The 25,930-nt window shown below is 40.5% G+C and overlaps 1 protein-coding gene across 1 annotated transcript in view; it reads right to left on the bottom strand.

Moving 5' to 3' along the window:
- PDE8A (phosphodiesterase 8A) overlaps nt 1–25,930 on the bottom strand; it is a 128,046-nt gene that overhangs the window by 37,367 nt on the left and 64,749 nt on the right. The gene's annotated exons all lie outside the window — the stretch shown is intronic.

Raw genomic sequence — 25,930 nt, 5'->3', positions numbered from 1 at the left:
AGTAATGCATTAGTCATGAAAGTTTGGTAGACAGTTTGTTATTTTTCTGTATCCTCTGTATCAATCCAGCTGTTCTGCAAAACATGAAAGTGTTTTAAAAATTGCTTTTTTTAAGGTCCAAAAAAGCATTAAATCTCCAGGAGAAAGGCAAAAGTACGTAACTCTGCTCTTAGAATTTCACATGTAACCAGTGCCCAAGAGTGCCACAAGCACACACTAATTTCATTTCTTCAAGAGCTTTTTGCTGCATTCCCTCCTTCCCACCCAGCCCCTCCAGAGAAGGTTTCAGAACTCAGATATTTGTACTTGATGATGCATGCAAGTTTCCTTTGAAAAACCCTGCAAAAATGCTGTCATATGTCATGCTTTCTGCATGCCAGTGATTCCCACGCTAGATGCTGTTCAAGTAACACAGGCAAACGGTTTAGCTTAGGATGCATGAACTGAGCTAGGAACCTTCCTTCCCATGTGTCACTTCAAGGAATGGAGGTCAATGACCAGAAGTGCTGTTTATCACAACTGTTTCTCTTTGATACGATTAAACATTAATCAAGCTTGAACATGAATGACTCTTCAATTGGTATGGGACGGACTTTCTAAAGAGGGAGACTAACAGGATTACACAGGTTAAGTTCTTTGGGAATTCCCATGAGACAAGTATCTGCACTTTCATGTGCTTAAATATTTTTCACCTCTTGTTTCAGAAATGAAAAATAAAAGCATTCAAAATGGGAAACCAATGGTCCTTGGAGTTACATAGACTCTTCAAAGGTAACTGGAGTAAAAAAGCAGAAGAAAATTATTTTTGGCAATGCAGTAAATGGAAGATATCTCTGGATTCATACGTACAAAGAAAAGATCTGTTGAGCACAACAGTGGCATTTTTACATTGTTGTTTTTCAAAGTAAAACCACACTTGAAGATCAGATTTATTGCTTTGCAGCCTAGAATTTTTCCAATAAGTAATTTTAAAGAATCATCAGCATATCCTGCAGAAAAATCTTTTAGAATTACATGCTCCATTCTTTCTATGACCTTACTGCTCCATTGCTCAGCCCTCAGAGTTTCTCATGTGTGACTTTATTTATTTATCAACTTGGAAATCATCATTGCAACATTAAATAAGCAAGAAAAATAGCAACATAGTGCCTGCAAAAACAAGCTAGGAACCAGTGTTTGCCTGTGTTATTTAAGAGGGCCTCTAAAAGCTGATCTTAAAATGACATGGAGGGGTTTCAGATTTACTCTCAGCCATTCTGGTCAGATCAGCTTAGTTTAAATACTCTCCAGTCAATTTTTTCTAATTTTGAGACCCAAAATCTCTCTTCGGTTGGAAAAATCAAGCTGCTTCATTCTCCCTTGTGGCCATCATCCAATTATTCAAAATCTGCACTAGAAAATAGCAATACTTCTGCTGATAATACACATAGCAGGAGGGAATCCAGCTCTTTGCATCAGTGTTACTGGTTTTGCAGCACTGACAGTAGTAACTACTTGTCCTGAATCAGTAAGATCAGCAGAAATGCCTGAAGGACACAGAGGAAGCATATCTATTGGGTAAGAGATGCCTTTTTACAGTCACTTCTCTGACCATAACCACACTTCAAATTGGATTTTGAAACATTTATTTTGTACGCTCCAGCTGCCAGCATAAAGCAGCAAGTGTTGTAAGTTTCACCAAGAGATGGGCCTGAGCTGTTAAGTTCAGATCCAGAACTGAACTTCAGTGGCATTTGGGAGTATGTAAAACCCCATCTATCAGGCCAGCGTACCCTTGGACTACCAGTCCCAGTCCAAGGGGAATTTTAACAAATGAGATAAACCCAATATTGCCAGTTACTGCTTTTCAGCTGGTTCTTTCTCATAAAAAGGTTGTGAATTAATAGTCATCAAAGTATTTAAAGGACTGAGCCTGAAAAAACACTTTTCTGCCAGAAACCTGCCACCATTTCTACACTGAAAATACTTGTCTATGCACCATTTCAGCTTAAGTTACAAGCACTGCCCAAATGAGAGAAACTGACTTGTTACGTGTTAACTTGCTGTCCTGAGTAGAAGAAAAACCCTGGTCTGCATCTCAGCTGGAAAATTTTGGTGAACTCCAGTTAATTCTTAATCCTGTTGAAATCTGTTAAAATAACTTGATTAATCATTTCAACTTTTTGTGTGCTGCTGGTAGCACTGAGAAGTAACATGCTGATTAAGTACTGTGTCAAAAATCAAGGCTTCAGCAAGGATTAGCAGAAACTCTGAACTATCGGTAAAATAAATGAGCTTTAAAAACACTTCTAACGCTGCAAGCTTATAACAAAACCAATCCCAGCCAAAGCTCACATGTATAGTAACTGCACAAACACATCTTTATTCACTCACACCTTTTGCTACTTCTTCCTTGAAGTTTCTTTCCTAGTTGAAAAACAAAAACCCAACTATATTTTCAGATTGACAGACATGACTTATGCATGTGACAGCCTTCCAGGCAGGCACACACCTGTAAGAAAGTGTATGAGAAGACAGAGGTAGAACTAGTTGCAGGTTCCTGGAATTGATCGTGATAGACCTGGGCTGGGTCCCTTGCTAAAGAGCCGCTGATGCAAACTTCATGACTAAGTACAGCATACGTGACTGTGGCTAGACCTGAGTCCAGGACACTTTCAGCACCCTGACTATGAATGCAAGTCTTTTGAAAATCCTTCCCTGGCCAAACAACCTTAGAGGCCAGCCTGTAACTTGGAGCCAGGGACCAAATCAAACAGATGGTAGGATGGGGTCCTGCTGCAAATTTCTGACAGCATAGCATGCTCTTACTGCAGCCCCGTACTTAAACCACCCCAAGAGTGCAGACGGGCGCCAGGGCTCATGGTCTCAAAGCCATCTAAACGCTACAATAGTTTGCAACAGTAACTAATCCTCAGGCTTTTGAAAATGCAAACCTTTTTGGCTCATCTGTGCTAGTGCATTTCCACAACAGCTGCAGCTCAGTTCCTCTAGGTCTGGGGAGTGAGAGATGCCTGTAATAGCAGGTCAGCAACTACTAGTTAGCTTTAATTGCAGACAGCAGCTCAGTTACTGCAGCAGCAAGTGTTTACACCCTCTGCTTAGAGACACAGCAGATAATCAACTCCAGGCTACTTTAAATGCTTGCACACAGCAATTGCAGCCATTTTACACTCTCTGACCTGCTGAACTACTGCTGGTAGCACTTATTTTCCCCCAAAACTGCCTTTCTTATTTAAACACCGTATTTTCTGTTCTGTCAAACCAGGCCTGGCCCTGGCACAAAGTGAGGTCCGTCCCAAGGCAATGGCATTAGCCACACATATGATAGCTGTCAGTGGCAAGGTCTTCTACTGATTGCTGTGTGCAGCTTAACACTCACTAGAAATGATCTGCACACTGTAGCAGCTAACTTGCAAATATTGAGATTGCTGCTAGAAATATTTCATGTTTCCAATGTCCAGAGAAAAGTGAATGTTTGGTAAATAAAAACAACTGAAATAAGCTTTAAAAAGCCAGACCCAAACAACTGTGACTGATCTGATTAAAGTACAACAAACCCAATGTTGACCTGATATAACCTGGTAAAGTACTGCTCGCTATGAGTCATTCTTCATATTTTACCGGAACAGAATCTACAGGAGTGGTCTGTTCATGGTTGCTGGGTTGCTTTTTTTTCCTTCCTACAGCTAGAAAAAATTTAAACGAATTTGCTCAATGAATAAAAGTAGAAAGGAATAAAGGGCGGAATAAAGCCAGCTTGATCCACATGCTCCCTATGGCGATAAACTGCCTTGTTGGTGTGTGGGACACATCAAAGCAGCCCACAGGTCTCCTATTTGCTAGAGGTCTCATATCTTGGCTTTCTCCAAAATGCCTCTCTTACCATTACCAATTGGAGAGGAAAGCAAACCTCCTAAAAGGGCAGAGTCAGCCCCCAAAAAATCCTTTGGCTATTAACTCCCAGGCAATACTCCTGCTATGGAAAGGCAAACACATTCCTTCTGGAAGCTGATTTTCTTAAGTCACTTCTTTTATGAAGCTTTTGTGGGATGTTTTAAAGCAGAGCCCTGCACAGCCCAAGGTAACCCTCATCAGAGCTGGGACCGCAGGCTGCTGCAGCACTACTCACTCACGAGAAGGGCTGGCCAGGGAGCTGCTGGCGTCCTGGGGAACAGGAGCGCTTCCCTGAAATCCTCCTCCACAATCCACAACTGCTCCATCACTTCCGTTCTGCCACAGATGGGGCTGTGCAGATGACAGGAATGACTCTTCGTCTGGGCATGTAATTGCCATGCACAGCCCTGGCCTCCTGCTAGTATCCCTCCCTAAAGGGCAGCTGGTAGCATTTCCGCTCCTGCTGCTCTTCTCACCTTTTCCAGGTTAGAGTTTGCAGGAGGAGATGCAATAGCTTATTTTTCCTGCAACTGACTTAACAAAGCAGTGACATAAACTTCTGCTGAATGGATTGCAGATGGAAGCTGCTGCTGTACAGCTAACAACTGCGTTTAGAAAGCAGACAATGAGCAGAGAATTTGTTAGTAGTTAAACACTAAATAACTGCCTCTTCAAATAAAGACTTCACCCTCACGGCTCTGAGTTATTTTAATATATGACACAGTAATTAGACATAAGACTTTATCGCTGGTCCTAATGGACTACAGCCAGCAAAATTCATCATTTTACTCAGATCAGTATTTTAAGACATCACAAAAAAGTGTTCTATCTAATTTTAAAATATATACTTAAGTTTTCTGCATGTACTAGGTACATGATATAAATCAGCATGAGTTGACTCATCACAGCAAGATTTGACAGTCTTGATCATCAAGATATGCTAGGAGCTATAGGACTGCTAACATAAACTGAATTTTGATAATTCTAAGAAAAACAAAGGGATTAATTTTACAAAGGAAAAAATACAATTTTTCTTAACCTGCTGGTTTAAGCATAGATTTATCACCCCAGAAAATGAAAGCTCAGTTGAACTCATAGATTTATACCATACCTTAAACTTTAATTGATTCAGGATCTATTAATGGCAGAAATTTGAATTCTACACGATACTACCCTTTCTAAGAAACTTTAGCCAAATCTTCTTGGATGCTGAAAGCTAGGAAATAACCCACTCAGTATAAACTGGCATGACAAGGTCCAGGATCTAGTCCGCCCAGGTCATACCCGCATGGTGCCTCTCTCTGAACAGAGAGGGACTTTGTGACTCAGTGTGGCTAACATTTCTGGGCAAGAAAGTCTCCATGTTCAGGATCAGCTATAGCTTTTCACTATTCACATTTTTCTTTGTTTATAACATTCTTTATCATTTTCTGGAATATATGAATACTAATCCAATCCATGGTCATTCACCTATTTCTTTCTCAGTGGAAATCTACTTAAGTAGAGAATTTAACACTTAGCTTCCTATTTGCCATGCACTTCCTGCTAGACACTTAACATCACTGTTCACATCTTCCTTGCAGACCTTGACAGCACTGTTTTGTTACAAACTTAACATTGGCACAAGTAACATAAAATGCTGGCTGAGCAGATCTTCCTAACACACACAACTGTTCAGAGGACAAAATTAATCTTATAGTCCACAGGCTGAATTCCAACCTGGTAAGCAACAGTGAAAATTCAGAGTAATTCCACCAAATACAAAGAAAACATGCTGAATTTACTTCAGTGTAAATGAAGTGGGAGTCTGGCCCCATGCAGCTACTTCTTTTGTTGTTTGGAGGCCACATCAAGTTTGAATAAAGAAGAAGAGGGAACAAAACGTCCAAGGTTTCTACCTTTGCTCAACAGATTCAAGGACAAAGGTAAGCCCGTCTCTCAAAGACCCTAAGCTGTATGTAGTCAGTTTATTCTTTGCTGAAATACGAAGACAAGAGTTCTGAAAAGCAATTAAAATTTACCAAAACTGCTGTTCAACCTAGGTGAAACCTGTTAATTCCAGCCCTTGATGTTTTTTTCCTATTTGTTTCATAAAAGCTGTAGACAAATGTCACAGACTCAGTAATTTACATAATGTAGCATTCTGACTCAGTACAATTTGCTTTGATAAAATCTACCATTTACATTAATCTAAATTGGGTTCCCACTGAAGCATCTCTGTCAACAAAACAATACAGATTTAGATCTATATTACAAGGTCTGAAGATCACCTGAGATTCTGTTCTGGTATCTTTCCTTTTATCTATTTTCTGGTTTAAATCTGTTTAAATTCCTCGAAGAATTATCTGTGATGCTGCCATGTAATGATACAACAGATAGTGTAAGCGATGGGGTAACACACCCTCTGTTTTCTTAATCCATTTCTTAAGTTTTAGTACCAGCTGTGAACCAGTTTTGCATAAATGAGCTCTTGAGAGCCAGACTCTGGCCTCTGATTCATATCATTAGCAACACAGAATTTGGACAGCTTGCGGTTTTTGTGAGAAAAGCTTTATCGAGCATAATGAGTTGCCAGAGCTCTCAAGTCAGGCTGCTGCTCCTGTCAGCCATGAGACCCACTCTCTTACTCGCTGCGTTCCTGACAACACCTTTACTGCTCCTAAAATCCAGCCCCTCATCCACTGTTCAGTCTGGAGGCAAGTTTTGGGCTAACCCAGGTCCTGAGGAAGCTGCCCAGAAGATACCTACACCCAGCTGGGACTGGGACTGCTTCACTGGTGTGCCAGCACACAGCACTGAACGCTGTGGCTGTCCTAGTTTCACCAGGCCTCTCCCGGGCCTGAGGAGGACCCTGCTGATTTTTGGCTACGTGTTTGGCTTGCCACACATGCCAACCATTATTATATATGTTTGTTTGTTTGTATTCTGGACCTAATTCCCCACTGCATTTCTCCAGTGTTATTCCACTGCAATAAGCAAAGCTAAGTCAGAACAAAACTGGAGTACTACTGTTGTGAAATCAGGCTCGCTGCCTTCTAGCACACTTCAGGCACAATTGAGAACTCCCATTTTGTACTGTTTATAAATTCTCCCTTTATTCGTTATAGGAAACTTTGGTTATCAAGCTGCAAGTGTGGCACTAGCAAAAGTGAATCATTCTGTTTTGTAGGGAATAATTAACGATGCTGTCCCAAAGTGACTTTTATTATTATTTGTAATGCGGTAAGGCCTGGGTGGCCTCTGGCCCAGAAGAGTGGCCCACTGTGGTAACGTTGTACAATGACAGGACAAAAAGGCAGTCAGCAGTCCCTGCCATTGCTAAAGGTCAGAACTTTTACAGAGAACACGCTAACAATTTGGGGGAATTTTTTAGCTCTTGACATGGTATTTAAGTGATAATATAAAAAACATTATCACTTAGCGTGCCTACAGCACTATTACATAGATCTCAAAACTTGTAGAGGGAGGAAATGGTTGCTGTTTCCATTTTTACATTCAGAGGAACCAAGGCACCAGGGAAGAAAACCAGTCTCAGAACACCTTGTGCCGAGTCCTGGTATCCCTCGGCACAGCATCAGGTCCCCCTGCTTCCTGGCCAACCGACAGCAGCAGGCACTGGTAATACTGGGACCATTTGATAACAGCTAGTATCTGGAAAACACCCACGGATTCCTGGAATTCAAAATGATAGCTTCTGATAACTCAAATACAATTTACATCACAACTCGGTAACCGCAGTGTTAAATCGTAGGTTTCTAAGTAAGCAGATACAACTCCAGCAAACCGACTATGCAAATCTCACACTACGTACTTCCACAAGGGTCCTCATTCTCAATGAACTGTGCACCAAAAAGGGACGGAATCAATCACAGACAAGACAGAAAAAGAAAGCCATCTACTCATTAATCCACACTGACTTTTTCTGTCCAAAGAGAACAAAGTTGAATGGAAACCACTCCTCACATCAAAAGCTATTCAAACCTAGCAAGTTGTATTTGCTGCACCATCTACCTGATTCAGAGATCCCTGACAGACCTGTATGCTATGCACAAGTACACAGGGCCTGAAACTTCATCTATTTGCCTGTTTAGAAGAGAAAAAATGTGAATCATGCTCCACAACAACCCTGGAGATGTGAATACCCTTCACACACTGGTCTGTGCCCCACGGTAATCATTTTGCCAAATGCTTTTATGACCAACCAGCACTGAATTTAAATGCTCTAGGCCTTCACCATCTTAAGATTTGAGATGGCTCAGTGGGGTCTTCATTAAGTTCTCCACTTTCTGACTGAAAGTTTTTCAAGAACTTCTCCATTCAGGCCACATAGGCACAGATCTTTGTCTGCAGGCTGTGAGCTCTCCCCATGTCGGATCCCTGGGCTGTTCACTAAACTACGGCCAAATATTTCTGTGTGGTGAGGGCATGCTGTAGAGCATTTGTAGTTATATCCTGTGCTAAGAGAAAAACAGCAGCTTAAATGATCTGGCTTGTACTTTAGAAGAATTTTTTAAACCCTATAATGATGGTTTTCTATACATAGGTTGCAGAAATGGATGCCTTTATCAATGCAAAAAAATGTAGCATGAACATTTTCAGCTGTTCAAAGTCAAATGTAGTTTTTAAGTGTTTATCTTTTTGGAGAGTCCAGCTTAAGGGTAACAGGAATAGAATGTGCAACATGCAGAAACTGAATTGCTTCAGATGAAAAAAGAAGTCATCTTTAAGGCACTAGCACCTAATTTCATGGGTTTTTTGTTTTTGACAAAATTCAAGGGTGAGCTAGAATACCCTCCACTTCAGAGCAAATGTCCTCCAAAGTCAGGCATCCTTGGTATTCTGGGGTTTCTTGCAAATAAGGGTTGTGATTGCCTTTATGAGACGTTACCTTGTGGGCAGCTGAACAGCACATATGTGTGGGTATTACACCTCTCCAGTTTCAGCACCTATTCCCTTGCACTCCAACAACTCTGAGAGCACTCTCTTTTCCCCTCTGCAATCAGGACCAGCCACACTCCATCTCACAAAACGCTTTAAAGGCAGCCACATAAAAATGGTGCATCTAGCAACTCCCAGAAGGCTGAGAGACCCATTTCCTCTCCCTTTTTCCCCTCACCTGACACAAGTCTGGTTACTCCACTGGCTAGGAGAGCTATAACCGAGCTCTGGGGACCAACTAACTCCTCATACGCCGGCATCAATATAAAAGTTCCAGTGTGCTCTCCTCTCTGGTTGGCAGGAATAACCTCTACCCAGATGTAAAGGCTAGCCAAGAAGACAGAGAAGAAATTGGTCTTTAAGTCTTGCAGGTCATCAGCCAAGACACATTTGAAACCAGAGCATTAAATACGTTGGGGTTTGCATCACTCCAAACAAATAAATCCAGCCTCAGCTTTACCAACATCTTTGTCTAACTGAAAAGGAACTTCTCATTTGCCTGCTGCTGCCTCAGGTGTATTAATTTTGCAGGCAGGCTGTAGCTGACTTTCCATCCCCCCACTTGAGCAGACACTTTAGTACAAATACTACATTCTTCTGGCCCAGAGGGAAATTCTTGCTGCCTGCACTTTAACAGTTGAGCTGCACGGCACTCTGGGAGACTTAAATATGGCACAGTAGTTCTATTGTTTAATATTATTAAAACTGCTTGCTCTCTTGTGATTCTGCAAGATCCTGGAGTGTAGCAATAAGTGCTAATCTGTTTCATATCTATCAGCTAGTTCTCTTCTTTCTAGTGGATACCACTTACTAGCTTTATTTTAGAGATGATTACAGATGCATCAGGATACAACAGATCTCCATCATTATCAGGTTTATTTTTTTTCTCTATGCACATGAATTTCAGTGGCAGTTTTCCTTGAACCATGTGGATTTGAACAGTCAGCTGACTAAAAGGAAGTTCCAGTCCATCAGGAAGATTTCCACTTACTTTCTTTATGTCAAACAAACTTCATGCCTTGATCTATTAACACTGCAATCACCACAAACAGACCAAGCAAGGCAAGAGAGTATAGCACAAAAATAGCATAAACCAGTCAGTGGATCTGCTAGGCTTCCTAGATCTTTATTTTGTCCTAAGCCTCCATTTGTTAAGGAACAAACTTGCTTTTTCTGTTGTCACTAATAACTCATTGTTTGCGCTGATACAGTTCAGGCTTTACTGACCATAGTAATTTTTTCTATCTGCTGCCAGCCATTATCATAAAAGCCCACATTTCCCAAGCAGTGTCAAACAGCCTGCAGCAAACTGCTGTCAGATTACAGTTGTGCAGGTTGCAAACTGAGATTACCCCTCCTGACCAACTGAGAACTGAATACAAGCTCCTGTGATTGCTACGTTATCTTACACATCTCCAGCCTCTGCATATGTGGGCATCCTGGATACGCCAGTTGATTTTAGTCCTCCGAGACTGGATGGTGACAGCATGGAGCTGCCTCACTCTCCTTCTTCCCCATTCTCCCAGCCATCTGCCACGCACACCACCTTCACACAGCTTACTCAGGTGTCTGTGAACCTGCTGGACACCACCGGCATGTGGTTTTCTGTATGGTCCAAAAGGTGTGTTCTGCCCACCTTAAGTAAGCATGAACTCACTTGTGCTCTATCCAGTACCCTGCCTGGGAACTGCTCTAAAAGACAGGAAAGATGCAGTCTCTCTGATGTAATTTTGCAGGTAGAACAAATGCTAAGGCAGTGGTACAGAGGCCAGTACAGTGAAAGAGAAGTGTTCAATACTGATAATAAACATTTCAGTATTTTTCTTTATTGAATACAGGTTTACCAGGCTGAGTGCAACTGTCTACTGCTATTTGAGAAAACCGAGAGAAAGGTTCTTGGCACTCAAATAGAGATTCTAAATAGAGAACTACATCTCCAATAAATGAAGACTTGAGACTGCAGACATATTCAGGATGTCTTTTTATAAAATACAGGAAATTCACAGTAGTACATCCTTTTTTCACCCTAAGGTTTAGCAATAATTTTGCTTGTTCACACCAGTGACCAATCCAACAGGTTAACTCCAGGTTTTATCATAAGGAGGAAAACAGACAAATGGATTTCAGAGAGCTGGGGATCCCTTCTTTCTTTTGACCACGAGGAACTTCACTGGCTGAGGGGATGAGTGACTGGTTTCCGCTAATACAGATGCCTCTTCATTTCTGAGGACCTACAGGGTAGTTTGAAACCTGACCCTGGTTTTCTGCTTGAGTCTGGTTCAGTAACACACAGTGCTTCTGCCAGCCCACAGCTCGTTAAATATTACACGCTTGGTAGATGGGATCACTCTTTTTTTTTTTTTCCTTAAGTACAGTACAACCTTTTTACAGTTATACTGATCCCCCTAAACTTTGCATGTCTTTAGTAAAGTGGGGTTTTCATTATAATCAGAATTGCAATTAAATAGAATTTGATGCAGCAAAGCAACTTTTCATTCTAGTTCTCTTGTAAACAGAATTTCACTCTATCTGGATTTGTGGTAGGCACACTCCATTCTATTTAACTGAAAAAAATCTGTTTAAAAAAATCAACTATACCTTTATCTTTGATACAGAGCAATCTTGCACGTTCTGCCTACAGGTAGGCATTTCCTTTACAAAAGAACTGCTGGATAGGCCAAGGAAGACACTGCTGGTATAAAATAAATTATTATGGAGCATGATTTTCTCTCTAGAAATGCACAAGCGACCAATACGTTACCACCTCCTAGTAAAGTTTCACAGGACTAAAGCTGTGGCAACCGAGGTCTCAGCAGAGCAGTCTCCCAAGAGGCAGCTCCTTTTTAATAAACAACCCGTCAACAAGGAAGCCCATAAAGCACACTGCCACTCTAGTTGTTAACTGGGAAACAAATTCAGCTGCGTATCAAATATCCACTTAAGATGAATTCCTGCCCACAGTGAAGTTCATTGACATCAGTACCATCTAGATACACTCTCTCCAGGTACAATGTTTGTATTTCTCAAAGTACAAGGACCACCATTATGTGGATAATAACTTATAGATGTTGAATAGCCTCATATATATCTCTATTTAACCTTGAGATTTCCAGGAAAGAGAGACATCATGTGGAGATACTTGCATCAGATACTTTTACCAGTTACGTGATAGCAGTGACCCTTTCACAGAGAGTCTTGCTGCAGTTACAAAGTTGGAAGGAAGTATCTCTAACATGCAGGAATAAGAACACTGGGTAAGAAGAGAAGATGCAAAACCATGGAATAAATCTATAATGTAAACATGTGCATTCACCTGCAAACTGCATAGACAGATAACTGCTGTGTAACATCATGAACACTTATAAGCACACAGCTAGCAGTGGTTAAAAGGTATATTTGGTCAAGCAGATGTGGACTTTTCATGTGTCATTTGGACAGCCATTTTAAAACAGTGCTTGCCTTCCCTATGATGTAGGTAGGATGTAAAGAAATTTTTTTTCCAGAAGGTTTATCAGTCCTGTTAAGTTACAAGTTCTCAGATCCTACAGCAGGCCTTTTACGTACACCAGCACCACGTGCAATCTCTGAAATAAGCAGGTTCTCTGCTCACCCAGCAAGGACTGCAAAATGTGAGCAGAGCAGAGTCGAGACTAGCACAGCAAAACAGCTTCTCAAGTATTAGGATCACCAGGTACTACCACCTTCTGCACAATCTCATTGACACCTAAATTTATTCAGCTCGTATAAAAAGGTCTGATGTTGTAACTGAGACTTCCACAATTGTCCTATGATAGGAATCAGTGCTGGAGCTGTGCACATGTGAGGAGTCTGGGCTATTCTGTCACATGCCACAGAGCTCCATGCTGCATCATTTAGCCAGGCAGCAACATCCTCATCTCACTTGGCTAACAATGATGAATTAGAAGAAGCAGCTATATGAAAGAAAGAGGCTCCACTTAGTCATTATAAAATGAAACGGTGTCCACCTATGCAACCCCTCCCCCCCGATTAGTTGCAAAGAGAACTAACATCCATCCAAAATCAATCTCCCTTGGGATACAAATTCCAGCATCTGATAAGATGGAAGCTTGTTTAATCAGTTTTGCAACTATCCAAAATACGTGTCCACGCTGAACATTTCTGCTTTCTCACTCTGCTGGTTTATGCCAAAGAACAAACAAGAGAAAATAAGACATTAAAGTCCTGTCTGGCAACACCATTAATAAGTTCACAGTCACCATTTCCTTCTTCCTCCCCTGAACCAAGTGTTTCTTCCCAGACAGTGATCCAGACTGCTGATAGCTCTGGCAGGGAGCTTTTACCAGAAATTTTAGCAGGAAATGTTCATTTGCAAGCCTCGGTGTCCTCCCTCGGGGAAGACGGACGTTGTATCTGCACAACCAAACTATGGGGACTCAGAGCTCCTCAGACCTGCCTGCAATACACAGAAGAGAAACTCCTCTCTATCTCTAGCAAAGCTGAGTAAAAAACCAACTGTACTCATTTATTTTCTTTTGCTTTTTCCCCCCAAGCAATGAAGTACTAGAAGAATGTCCAAAGCAAACAGAAAAATTCTATTAATGAAATACCCAATTTAGTGTAGTTTCATGGCATGACTCTGAGCTCAGCCTGATTTCTAGGACACAGAACCTAGCTGGAAATTTGTAGGACTAGAATAAAAAAACCTTACTGTTTTGTGTAAAAATTCTACTGCATTTCTATAAACCAGTTTAATGGTAGAAAGATAGCCTGTGTGAAACAATAAATATATAACATATATGTTACAAATAAATTAGATATCAGGCATAAAGAGTTTTCTAGTATAAAGTCATGTAAGAGACAGAAAGGAAAAGCCAGACTCACTTTATTAACAGTTCCAATAAAGCTACAGTAAAACTACAGGTCACTTGAAGAGTTAAAAAATAAAAATAAACCTATAAACTCATTGAAGAATGATGTAGCTCGGACTCTTGAAAAGTTTTATTACTCAGATCACCTGATTTCTTTTTCTTCCTCTATGAACTTTGAACATAAGGCTGCAATTACTTACTATAGATGCAGGACAGAACAGTGTTCTTGATTAGGAAAGCTTTTATCAATCATGGGAAGTTTCATTTGACTTGTTTTATGTGTTTGCATGTTACTTTGGGCCAGGACTAATGTTCTTACCACATTCATATTTGTGTGGTTAGCAGATTTTTCTGCATCTCTTTTGTCCTTATCCTCCAAAGACAAAACAAATGGTGTGCTGCTAAATGTTGAACTTTGCAATTTTACTACTACATTGGGACAGGAATATATTTTGGCTAACTGTATGAACCACTAACATGTACAGTCTAGGCACCTACCACAGAACACCAAAGTTCTACTTTTTTTCTTCACTGCTTAATTTGAACCAGTATGGCGTACTCTGGATGACTTCAGAATATACTATGAGGTACATAATTTAATCCAGTTATATTTTGTAATCTAATTTTGCTAAGAACATTCAAATGTATTCCAACAAACAAACCTTCGGTGAAACAGCAGGAAAATATTAGAGGTGGCATCAAACCACTACTCCATTAGACATAAATTACTCACAGTATGTTCCCCACAAAACAGAGTAACAAAATTCACAGGCCACAATATGAGGTTGTACCCAGAAATACTTTCCAGATGAAGCAAGCAAGATTTGCAGTGGTTTTGTGACACAATCAACAATTTCCTGCTATTGGAAGAGAGATTATCTAGTGCATTTGGTGCAGGGATTCTGTCTCCTTGCACACCTCCATTTCTGAGTTCAGTGAGCAATGAAAGCTAAAAAGGACACTTGTACAAATGTAATGTCCATCACAGCTCTCTGTGTCCTTCTTTCTCTGTGCCGCTGGCCCTAAATGCTGAATAGCTCATCACCTGTGAACTATTTCATCAGACAAATCTAACTCTTTGCCTGCCAAGCGTGTGTGATATTTCAGCTTCATGCCCCTTCTTTATTCTTAAATAATACAACCCCGCCATTGCTACCCATGTAGTCTTTCAGAAGTAAAGCATGGCTTGTTTGAACCATAAACTAATACTACTTAAAGCATTTAAGATTGATTTTTTTTCTTTTAACAAGAGAAACATGCCTATGTTGGGAATAATATTTTGCTGATATCATAAACCCGGAACTATGGGTGTCTCTACTTATATCCCACATATTAATTTCTACTTCAGACAGAGTTTTAAGACAGATTTTCATAGTGTTTATGACAACTTAATAGCTTAACTGATGATTTTGCTTTGCAATTCTCCTTTGTATTTTTAGCTTATTCTATTTTTCAAAAAAAAAAAACTGCATGGCATATAGAATTACCAGGACTACCATTTCTCTGGCTTGCTATTTTTTCTAGAGTAAGAAGAATCTGTTGGCTCTGCCAGTCAAGAAAAAACACCACTTCCCCCACGTTCAACTTTGAGAATTTAGTTACAGCCTTTACAAGCAGGACTATGCAAATTAATGTTTCTCACGTAAGAAGCTTTGCACAGAGTCTGCAGCAAGAAACACCTTCTGGTAAGTATAGACCTAGTTTTTACAGTACATGAGAGCATATTTTCTTCCTGAAATGTTCCATTATTTCCAGTATTTCTGTCACACAAGATTATTTTTATTTTCTTTTTAATTATTACTGTTCCATCACTGCAGTGCCTACCAGTTGTTTTCTTGACACAACTCTCCCAGTCCCATCTGGAATTCTCCCAGTTTCATCTGGTTGGAAAAACTGTGTCCCTTTGACTGCAAGGCACTGGCTGGCAATGGTGAGAGCATTCATTTCACTCTCTATTCTGTCATCTAACACAAGACTGAACAACTGGAGCCTCTAGCTGATTGTATCAGCACTCCAGGAGTCAGCGGCAAACATCTGCAAATTATTTGTTAGAAATAAAATGAATGACATCTTTTCAGGAGTTTTAGCTTGCACCTGTACTTATAAATCTCCATGAGGGCAAGTTATGAATAAATTTAATCAGGAGCAGGAGGCAGAAGGCTCTGATTTTGAGCCCTTTGGCTCAACCCCTGTCAAAGGCCCCAGGAAGAAGGTTGGTACTGAGGTGCCCTGGAGGCACAATTTGTTCAGAGCTCTCCTCTTCCACTGGAGGATGAGGAATACACTATATTAGGCCTCCTGGGGCCCACTGTGTTTTCAGTGCACACGTCCGGCCATCTCTGTAGAACAGACTGGGTGGCAGAGTGTGCTCTCTTGGTCCCCTCTCCCCAATGATGGAGTGCTCTATCCAGCCTTACAGTCCGCACAAGCAACTGGGAGCTTCATCCAGCTTTGCCACAGGGGAAATGGAGCCCTGAAGGTTATTTTCATTGTCTGTAACACCATGAGTAGTTCAAACTTCAGCAGAAGCTGTGAAGGGGAATGCAAAAGAGGACAGGAGGAATTTAAGAGGACAGTACTGCAAACAGAGTAGTGATGGGGGGGGCAGAGGTCAAAAGAATCAAACATCACCACTGTTATCTGCACAAAGGTACAGGATGAACCTCTGAAAATATGTAGAGGAGGGAACAGGGAATACACAGAGAGGAAGAAGGGCAAGGGAGAAACAAAGAGAGAGAAGCCCCTGCCAATTGTTTGGATGAAGTGTTACCTTTGCCTAGGCACTGAACTCATTGTCTGCAGCCGTCTCCTTTCCTGCTTCTTTCCTGAGCCTCCCTCAGCACAGACAGTGCTTGTTCCAAATCGGAAGGTGACTGATGTAGGTCCTGTGCTATGGGCAGGTCTACACCAGGGACTAGTTCAACTTCTTTATTTTTACTTGTGCAGAGTGCAAGGTTTTCACTGCAAGGGTTTAACTGACTGAAGTGCAAGTTGACCACATCTGACCCAGCTTCGCATCCTGTTTCGGGGAATGTTCACATTTAGGGATTGGTATGATCTTAATGAGACAATCCCATTGCAAATGCATCCAAACACCTAGAAGTGCAAAGCAAATTCACACGAGTACCCATGGCTGGGTATTGCATCCAGTTCACTTCTCTATATACTGACTATGGACCCCATTAGGGATGCAGGATGCTGGAAGAACAGGAACACTATTGGAGGGGAACCCGTTATATTCCTTTCTGACCATAAAGGAAGATACTCTGAGGGAAACAGCATTTTTCTTTCTGCACAGACCCAAACATGAAGAAGTCAGAAAAGACAAAGAGAACTCAGCATTTCTATGAGGTGACAGCCCACATGCTCCACACTCAGTACTCAAACTCCAGTTACTGAAAACATCACTGAGACAGTGCAGCAAAACTGAATTCAGTAGAGAAAGGCACTAGGCAAAATGTTCTGGCTCTACATTAATAAAAACCTTAAAAAAATAAAAACCAACTCAACCGCCCCAGTGGTGGGCTGGTTCCTATATACCACTCCAGCACACCCTGTTTGTCTGTCATCAGATGCTCCCTGACTTCTTCATTGCTCTGCAGGGCAACTCCAACTGTTCTGAGTTGTGGAGGTTTTAATTTTTCTGGGTTGTTTTGTTTTTTTAAAAAAGGACTTCAGAAGATTCCTTACAAGAACTGCTTTCATGAAGTGATCAACTGCTCTTTGCCAAATACACAAGCTCTTTACAGAAAGGAAAAATAGGATTTGGAGACAGAGTAATGCTAAGCTGGTGGGAACCATTCAGAGCACAACAGACCTAGAGAAGAGCTAGGGAAGCACAAGACTTAAGTACCATAAGGCACACAGTGTGCCCTATTTTTGCAAAGGTTGGGGTTTGTTGTTTTTGTGGTTTTTTTTTCCAATAGGTGCTTCCTCTTGCTATGGATGACAGGAGGCTAATATGATGATGATGTTAGCATTATGGACTAAAGCTGCCCCAAGCTTTGTCTGGAAGAACTGTTGAACTAAGGTCTGCTCTGCTCATCACTGGTTCTTGTCCAAGTAGAAGTTAATAACCCTGTGGCACTGGCCAAAACCCAAGCAAACAAAAAATGTAAGGGGATCAGACCCCTGGCAGAGTTTCAATACTCCCGATCTCAGCAACCAGACTCTGCTGCACTAGCTAGTAGAGGAACTATTGATGAATGCATTGTTGACAGTTCTTCTGTCTACAGAATTACAGCGCTAGCAGCTTCACAGTCAACAGCTTGCAGAATGTTTTGCAATACCTGGATGGAGGTGTTTTCACATATACAACATACAGCACCACATTATAAACTATTCCAGGCTGCTTCAGGAAGCTCCTAACATAATTCTGCAAGAAAACACATTCATGGGAAAAAAAATCCAAAAGCCATTAAAAAAAACCCACAACCTGAAACAAATATGGGTTTTTATCATGGCTCAATATTAAACTGTCAGCTTTATCCTCCTGATAAGTAGGCAGCTCTAGTTCACAACTGAACACCTACTTTATTTATTTAGCTATGCTGCATTTAACCTTACATCCTGTCTGCTGGGTGCATCCGGCTCCACAGATCTCCATGCAGCAAAGCTTTAGCATAAGGTGGGGGAGCTACTTTCCACAAGCCAAAAAACAGGAAATTTGATGACATTGTTCAGTGAGCAGACGTCAGCAGAGAGTGATACAAAAGAGTAAACAACTTCCTAGCAGCAGCAGACAAATGGGCCGGAACTACTGGAATCCTGTGATGTCTGGTGTGTTTTGCATGAAAACTACTGTCTCAGTGAAATAGGGAGAGATCTTCAGCTGATGCAAATTGGAGCTGCTCCCTGGAAATCTAGGAACTACACTAGATTTGGTCTGTTTAAGATCTGACTCCAAGTCTTTACCTTTGTGATCCTGAAAACATAATTTTTGAGAATTCATGTTGTTGATACCCTAAATATTTTGTAACTGTTCTCATTATTTTAAAACACGCAAAAAGTTGATTTCAATAAAAAGGACAAACTTCAGTGACTGTATGGAAGGCAGTGTCTGAAATGCAGGTGCCATTTCATTATGATCACACCACCATCAGTTTTACAGATATATATAATGTATATGCACATATAATATATAATGTAATATTCTTGTTAAAATATTTTGATATGAAGCAAGCTCAGAACTCTGCCAGTGAAACCGAACAGTAGGTATGACATCTCCTTTTTGGATTTCAGTGTTTGCTTTGTGGAATCTGCTCTCAAATTTTCCAGCTATGGGCAATTGTCGAACATGATCCAAAAAAATAACCTCTCAGCTAGGCGTAACGATGACTCAAAGCCAGGTTATAGCAGGCAGAAAGGAAATGTAGGGGAAGACATTTTTGCTCTAACTGAATGTCGTTCTGCCCATCTCTGTCCAATTTAAAGATCTCTTAACCGCAAGAAGTAATATTTGACCAACTGACCGCAAACATAGAGCTTCACTACTGCAACCCAATCAACTGTATCAAGAAAAATGGTATCCTCTGGAAAAACTCTCTTCCCTAATCATCTACTTGTAAAGAGACCACCGAGGCATATAATTTTTCAGGTCCTTTATATTGCCTTTTGAACTATCCCTTTCAAAGGGATGTAGAGAATTAAGTCCTATTCTAAACAAGCTAGTTCTTAAGAGAAGCTCTTGGCAAACAGTCAGACTAGGACCTTACTGGGGCTTTATGATCCGGGAAAATCTGGGGGCCTTACAGAAAATACACAGGGATGTTCCCCAGGGGAATGCAATTCAGTAGGTACAATCCCAGGACTCTTCTCTCAGCCAGGTATCCCCCCTAGCCAAAATCTAAGCAGAACAGACTCCTAAAATGAAAATTAGCAGCTAAATTTAGAGCTGTCCATGAGACTGCCCTACTCTCAGTAACAGAGGGAGGGAACAACAGGAAAGAGCCAGACGTCCAGATGCTTCTCAACTCTCCTCGCCAAATTCTCCTCTCCTTGGAGACAAAAAAATGTAGTATGTAATCCTGGGGAGGAAGACACGCCAATAATCATGTCAACTCCGCAGTCAAATGACAAGGAAAACATACTGGGCCAAATCTATCTGCAATGTAACTCTTGTGACTTGAGCAGACTTTGTTCTTCCTAAATACTGGCAAGTAGCCATAGGCTAACAAATGGCTAGACAAAAATAAGTAAATAAAAACACACACCTGAAGAGCAACAAATGCCTGTAAAAAACAGGTCTATAAAAAAAACCCAAAACTGCTTCTCATTCCTCACTCTACCTACATCAGAATTCCCCTGGTTTCAATTAATTTGCCATTTCAGCAGACTATGAGTTTGCACCAGTTCTGTCATACTTGCCTGACTCCTCAGTTTGAATGTAAGAAGTAAGGGTTTAGAAAACAAACTCCTGTCTGAAGCTGATCATTCTAAACCCTCCTCTATCTTTGGTTACATGACAAAATTAAAAATACATACATCACTAGCAAAAACTTCCAAGAATAAGCAAATCAGTCTGGAGGAACTCCAAAGTATTTATCAGAGAATGATATTCACCTAGGTGGGCCAACAATGTCAAGAAGTTAATCTTATCAGAAGACAGGTTTTCTGCAAAAACCCCCACAGCTTCAGGACGAAAACATGTACTAGAACCCCCTATTCCACTAAGGCTTACAGCTAATACATGGCTAGGGAAAGAGGCCTTGCTCTGACCTGCAGCAACAGTGATGATAGTGTTGGGACACAACCCGAGTGCAGATACATGACTATACAAGTCTGTCATCTACATGGTGCACGTATTCAGGGCCTTCCATTGTTAAGTTCTGATTTATACCAATAGAGGTGAAAATGGTGACCAAAGGCAGACAGCACATGGTTTTAAATATAAATGAAACTACAGAATCCTATTGTGTGAAAGCACAGAAGCGGGGACAGCATAGGAAGGGTGGGTGGCTGTGCTGAGCAATCTGCTCATAGAGGTTACTATCTCTTCTTGATAGGGTCTGGCAAAAAGGATAGTAACTTTTACAGGATTTCCCTCCCCTTTTTCAATGGCCTGAGGCCCAGACTAGCAGATATGACACAAAATGCAAAATGTTTTCCAGTTATCTCTACAATGCCATACCACTGAAATTGATTTTGCAAGCCAGGCCATCATTTCCTGCTTTTTCCCATGCAACTAAACAGAGAACTCCTTTTAACTTTCTGTGTCTGGAATAGCCGTTGTTATCACCTACATTCAATTAAATTTTTACATATGATTTTGCTTCATGGAGGAGTACTTTGAAATTTTACTTCTGCAGTGCAATGTAAAAGCATCTTCTAATCAGATTAAATGAGTAATAAAAACCTTGCCTAGGTTTATGGGGGAGTTAACCTGGAGGCCACTAACTATGGTATTTCCTATATTTTACACCTATTTTGGGTCACTTTACATTAAATTAGCAATGGACTAGACTGAAATGTTTTCTGATATAAAAAGAGTGCCTGTCAGGAAAAACGAGAGCTCCAAGGGTTAGATGCACCTACCATTCACCCATCCACAAAGGGGAATGTGTTTCTTACAGGATCACTGCACAGTGGTAAGCTTTGTTTCTGTAGAGATTTTGACATATGGCTGAAGTTAGACCTTAAATTAGAATATTCCTCTTTGAATTGAGAAATGATCTTTCTGTGCAAATGAATAGTGTATTCAGTGTGAATAAAGCTTCTGCTATTGCACAGTTCATCTTCTCTACTGATGTAATTTCCTCTTAGTTGCTTCTGTAATATTAATAATCACCATATAGCCAAAGAGGTCATATACTAGGAATGTATACTTTAAAATTCTTCAACACTGCAGAAGAGTTTCAACAAGAAAATCTATGTTTTTGGCTAGATGGACAAATGGACTGACTTGCAAGGAGATGATGTTAGGTCATTTAAAGGTGGGGATAAAGAAACCTGTCTACTTTGGGGAAAAAGAGTCCAGATGATTGCAAGAGAAATGTAAGAGTTGAACATAGAAAGGAAAATCACTGATGAACAGTGAACCTAACCTTCCGTAATAAGCCAAAAAGTGTAATAAACAAAGTTATGCTGATATAACCAAAGGATCACACAAAAATCACGAAGATTTGATTGATGGGTTCAGGACGTTTCTGATCCAATTCTTGGTAAAATAATTCTTGTTCCAAAATGACTTTCAGCAGCAGCTTCTCTCTTCCTGAACGCAGTAGAAGCTTCCTGAACACAACTTTAGCAGTCAATTCCTAGCTGCACAGACATCTCAAGGATCCCAACTTAACTACCCAGCTGAAAAGCAGAAGGAAAAAAAAAAATGCAGGTGCAGAAAAATTGATGTTTTTAAGGTGACTGGCACCTTTTAAAGTAACTGCTTGCTATGAACTTCTCAGAAAATCTCAGACTAGAAAGCTGGGGTATCATTTTTGTGATAAGTGCTCTGCTTGGTGGGACTGTGGCTATCTCCAGGTGTTATGAAGTTCAGCTCTTTCTACATAAACGGGAGCAAAAGAGGAAAATGAACCTCCACCACTTATGTCAAGGGAAATAAAGACCCAGGTCCATCCTGCCTCATTGTAATCACATAACCAAGATGCCAGCAGTAAAAAGCTGGAAATCCTAGTCACCTCTCTAACTCATGGACAAATGCAGGAACCTGTGTTTTAGATACAAAGGAGCTCAGGAGACAGAAGATCTCAGAGGACTGTCTGCCTTAGAACAGACCAGAGCTGCTGGCAGTGAAGGGGGATTTAGGAAGATCTGGCACTTCTGAATGACTCAACACTCACCCCTTGAGCTTTAATAGGATACCCACGCTGACATACCAAGAGAAACTAGTAAGTGCATTTGAAGAATGAAATTGATGTTTAAAAAAGATAATTAAGACATTCTTTAACATCTTTGATTTATAAAAGCCCTTCATGTCATCATATAATTTTGAATGAAGCATTTTTCTCCTTGAAAAAAAATGAAAATTACTTTCTAGTAAAAAGCAATTGTTTCTACACAGAGAATTTTAAAACTGGATAAAATGCTACATAAAAAAATGTAAATTTAAGGAGGAGACAAGTTCTAGGGCACATCAGAGTGAATAGACATTAAGAGCTGAAAAATTAGGTCTCGAGAAATGGTGTCAGAACACAGCAGCTGGGAGCTTTCAAGTTGGGCTGTCAAAGAAAAACTATGAGCAAGATCTAGTTAAAGGCAGCAGTGATTCCTCAAAATATTACAGAAGCAGCAGTATCTCACCAATATGTTTGGGTTTGTTTTTTTTTTCCCTTCAGGGTGAATATAGGTCTACGACAAGACGTGCTGCTCTATTATGTATTGGAAATCATTCTTTTAAGTATTTCAGAGCATAGAAATACTGTTCTGGGAGAGATCCAAATACTGATTTGACAAGGTCTTTAAACCAAATAATTTTGGATAGAATTTTCTTTCTCATAGTACTTTGGCTTTATGTTCTTTTTTTCTTCACTTGTAAGTACCAATGTTACCAGGTCTAGAATCTCTTTAAGGGATCTCAGAATAGTTAATCTTTTCCTCAAAGCCAGATTTCAGTTCCTGGGATCATGTGACTGCATGAGATCGTGGGTTTTCCTGGCAAAAAAGGTTACTTCGGCCTCTTGCAGTTGCAGAAAAAAGCTTAAATCCTAAATGTTCAAACACTAGAATGTCAGCAGAGAGAACCAAAATGTGCTGCATTTTTAAAAAAAATTAATTTCTCAAGCTTAGTGCATTATTATTTTTTTTTGTCTGGAATAGTGATGTTTAATCCCCTGGAGCTGGCAGTACTGCATCAGTGCAGCAGAAACGGGTCACAACTACTGCAGGACTTTGATCTGAGCAAGAAAGGCATTTTAAGTGTGAAGCAAAACAGGGTCAAAGGGCAAGGATCAGCCTGATTAAGTCTTGTGCCCAAAGTCAGACCCTCGATCAATATTCACAGCTGTCTTCAGCACCCAATTCCCAAGTACAGACTGCCACTTTTCAAAGGAGACATGCAATAGGAAAACCAGCATTTGGATTATCACACGTCTAATAATCCAGGACAGACTAAAGTAACCTGGGCTACCATGTATGACAAATAAAGGCCAAAGGTAGAAAAAGCTGGTTCCACTGCATGCCCTACTAGAGCAACAAACACAGAAACAGGTAAGCCAGGACAAAATGTAGCCAGAGACAAGAGATCATCCTGCACAGGGCAAAGAAGTCAGTCAATAATTTACGCTACAAGAAAACCTTACACTTTCACAGGGCAGAACATCAAATCACTGAGCTAGATGGCATCTGCAGAGGTTATCTAGATCATCCTCTATCCCAAGGCAAGATTAATATAGTTATGTCACCCTTAACACACATTTGCCTAAGCTTCTCTTAAGCTCCATAACTCTCTCAGCAACCTACTGAATTGCTTCACGGCCCTCTCTGGAGGTTTTTCCAACTTAAACTTCAATATTCTCTATAATTAAGGCCGAATGTAGTATTTCTTGCCCTATTCACCATGGGAATAAAAAATTTATTATTCCCTTCCACTCTGTAGCAGCCTTTTCCAGATTTGAAGGCTGGCTAGTTTGCAGAAGTAAAAGACTTATCTTCCTTTAAGTCAAAGCATTTAAAAACAATTAAAGCAAACAAACAAACAAAAGGTTGTAAACACTGTTGTGGTAGCTGTATGAGCTGCAACTTGAGAGCAATAGCTCGAAATAGCTGAGCACAACTTATGGGTGGGATTGCAGAGGGATGCAGGCACACACAGATAAGCAGCTGGACACAACAGTGTATCTAAGTATGACAATCCTTACCAGCTGAATCCCAATTTCTAGGAAATGCCTAGAGAGAGTACAGGCACCGACTTCCATGGAAACTATACTGTTGAAAACCAAAGCCCTGAATCTCCACTAAGAAAGGACCATGCCTTTCTTAAGCAACACACAAACTTATCTTATTAAAACCAAGAGAATTTTAAGTTAAGCTTGTACTTAAGTGCTTGCTGAATCACAGCTTGGTGTTGTACACAAGGAAGTTTATAATACATATTCATTTTCAATCAGACAACCTAGACATTACAGGAATTACATCTTGCTCTTAGAATTGCACTTGGACCGATTTTGTCAGTCCCCAAAGAGAGAATTTCACTGTTTATTACAACAGCTGTGATTAACTATGTACTCTAGTAAAGACACTAGAAATCCTAGCAGGAGGTAACTGTATAATTACATTTCTCAGAGATATTTCAGAACAAAATACAAATCTCAGTTAGTGCTTACTGACATCTCCAGAGCACATAAACTCATAAAAGAAGTTTTCATAGATTTATAAAAGGAAAGAGAAAAACTTACTGGAAAACAACAGACTGGCCACACTTATCTTACTTAATTTGAATGAGACTCTGGCAGACCAGAAAGCATAAAGGAAATAGTTGTGTAATGCCTAATGACTGCTTAGAATGGAAAAATGTTTCGTCTTTTATCTTGGCTTGTTATAAGGGGATGGGTCAGAGTACAACACAGTTTAAATAGGAAATTATGCCTATGATCAACTGAGGTTTTTAAAAGCTGTGTGCACGTATTGCACAGTACCAGGTTAGCTTTGAACCATGTTGAAAATAGCATAATTTCCATTTGCTAGGAAGTTGTGGGTTTAACTTTATAGCACAAAAGTAATAAATGGACTTTCTTGCAACTAAGCCAAGGAGGACTGAGTAAGTATTGTCATGAGACTAGGAAATAAATGCCGCTACATCTACTTGATACTGATAAATCCATATCCCATCTCTCTGTTCTCTGACTCTCCATTAACCAACTACTGCAAATTACCAGGAAATTGTCATTATCGTATACTTCCAAAGCTTCCCATTTTCATATATCTCAGCTTCTGAAAGGTACTAGCATTGGAGCACGCCATGCAGGCAATGAACATGGTCTGTGTTTCACCAAGTGGAATCTAAGTGGAGAACACTCTCCTCTCTTTACAGTCACTTCAGCATCTCATACCAAATGAACTGGGTCAAGGCACTTGAGGAGGTTTCTGGTCTGAGCACTGCCTTTGGTCTCAGCCCCGCTTGAGAGATGCGAGACGTGCACTGTTCCTCAGTGCAGTTTCCCTGAGTGTTGCAGTGGATGTGTTCCAACAGATGTAACAGAAACAAAAAGGTAAACGTAGTCTTGGCTTAAACAGGCACAGCTCTCACAATCCTGTCTCTGAGCTGTCCCAGCAGGAAACTATGTTCTGTACCATTT

Source organism: Haliaeetus leucocephalus, unplaced genomic scaffold, assembly GCF_000737465.1.
Source record: "Haliaeetus leucocephalus isolate CR32 unplaced genomic scaffold, Haliaeetus_leucocephalus-4.0 Scaffold339, whole genome shotgun sequence".
Lineage (NCBI taxonomy): Eukaryota > Metazoa > Chordata > Aves > Accipitriformes > Accipitridae > Haliaeetus > Haliaeetus leucocephalus.
The sequence above is the reverse complement of the archived record's forward strand: the minus strand, read 5'-3'. Positions and strand labels throughout refer to the sequence as shown.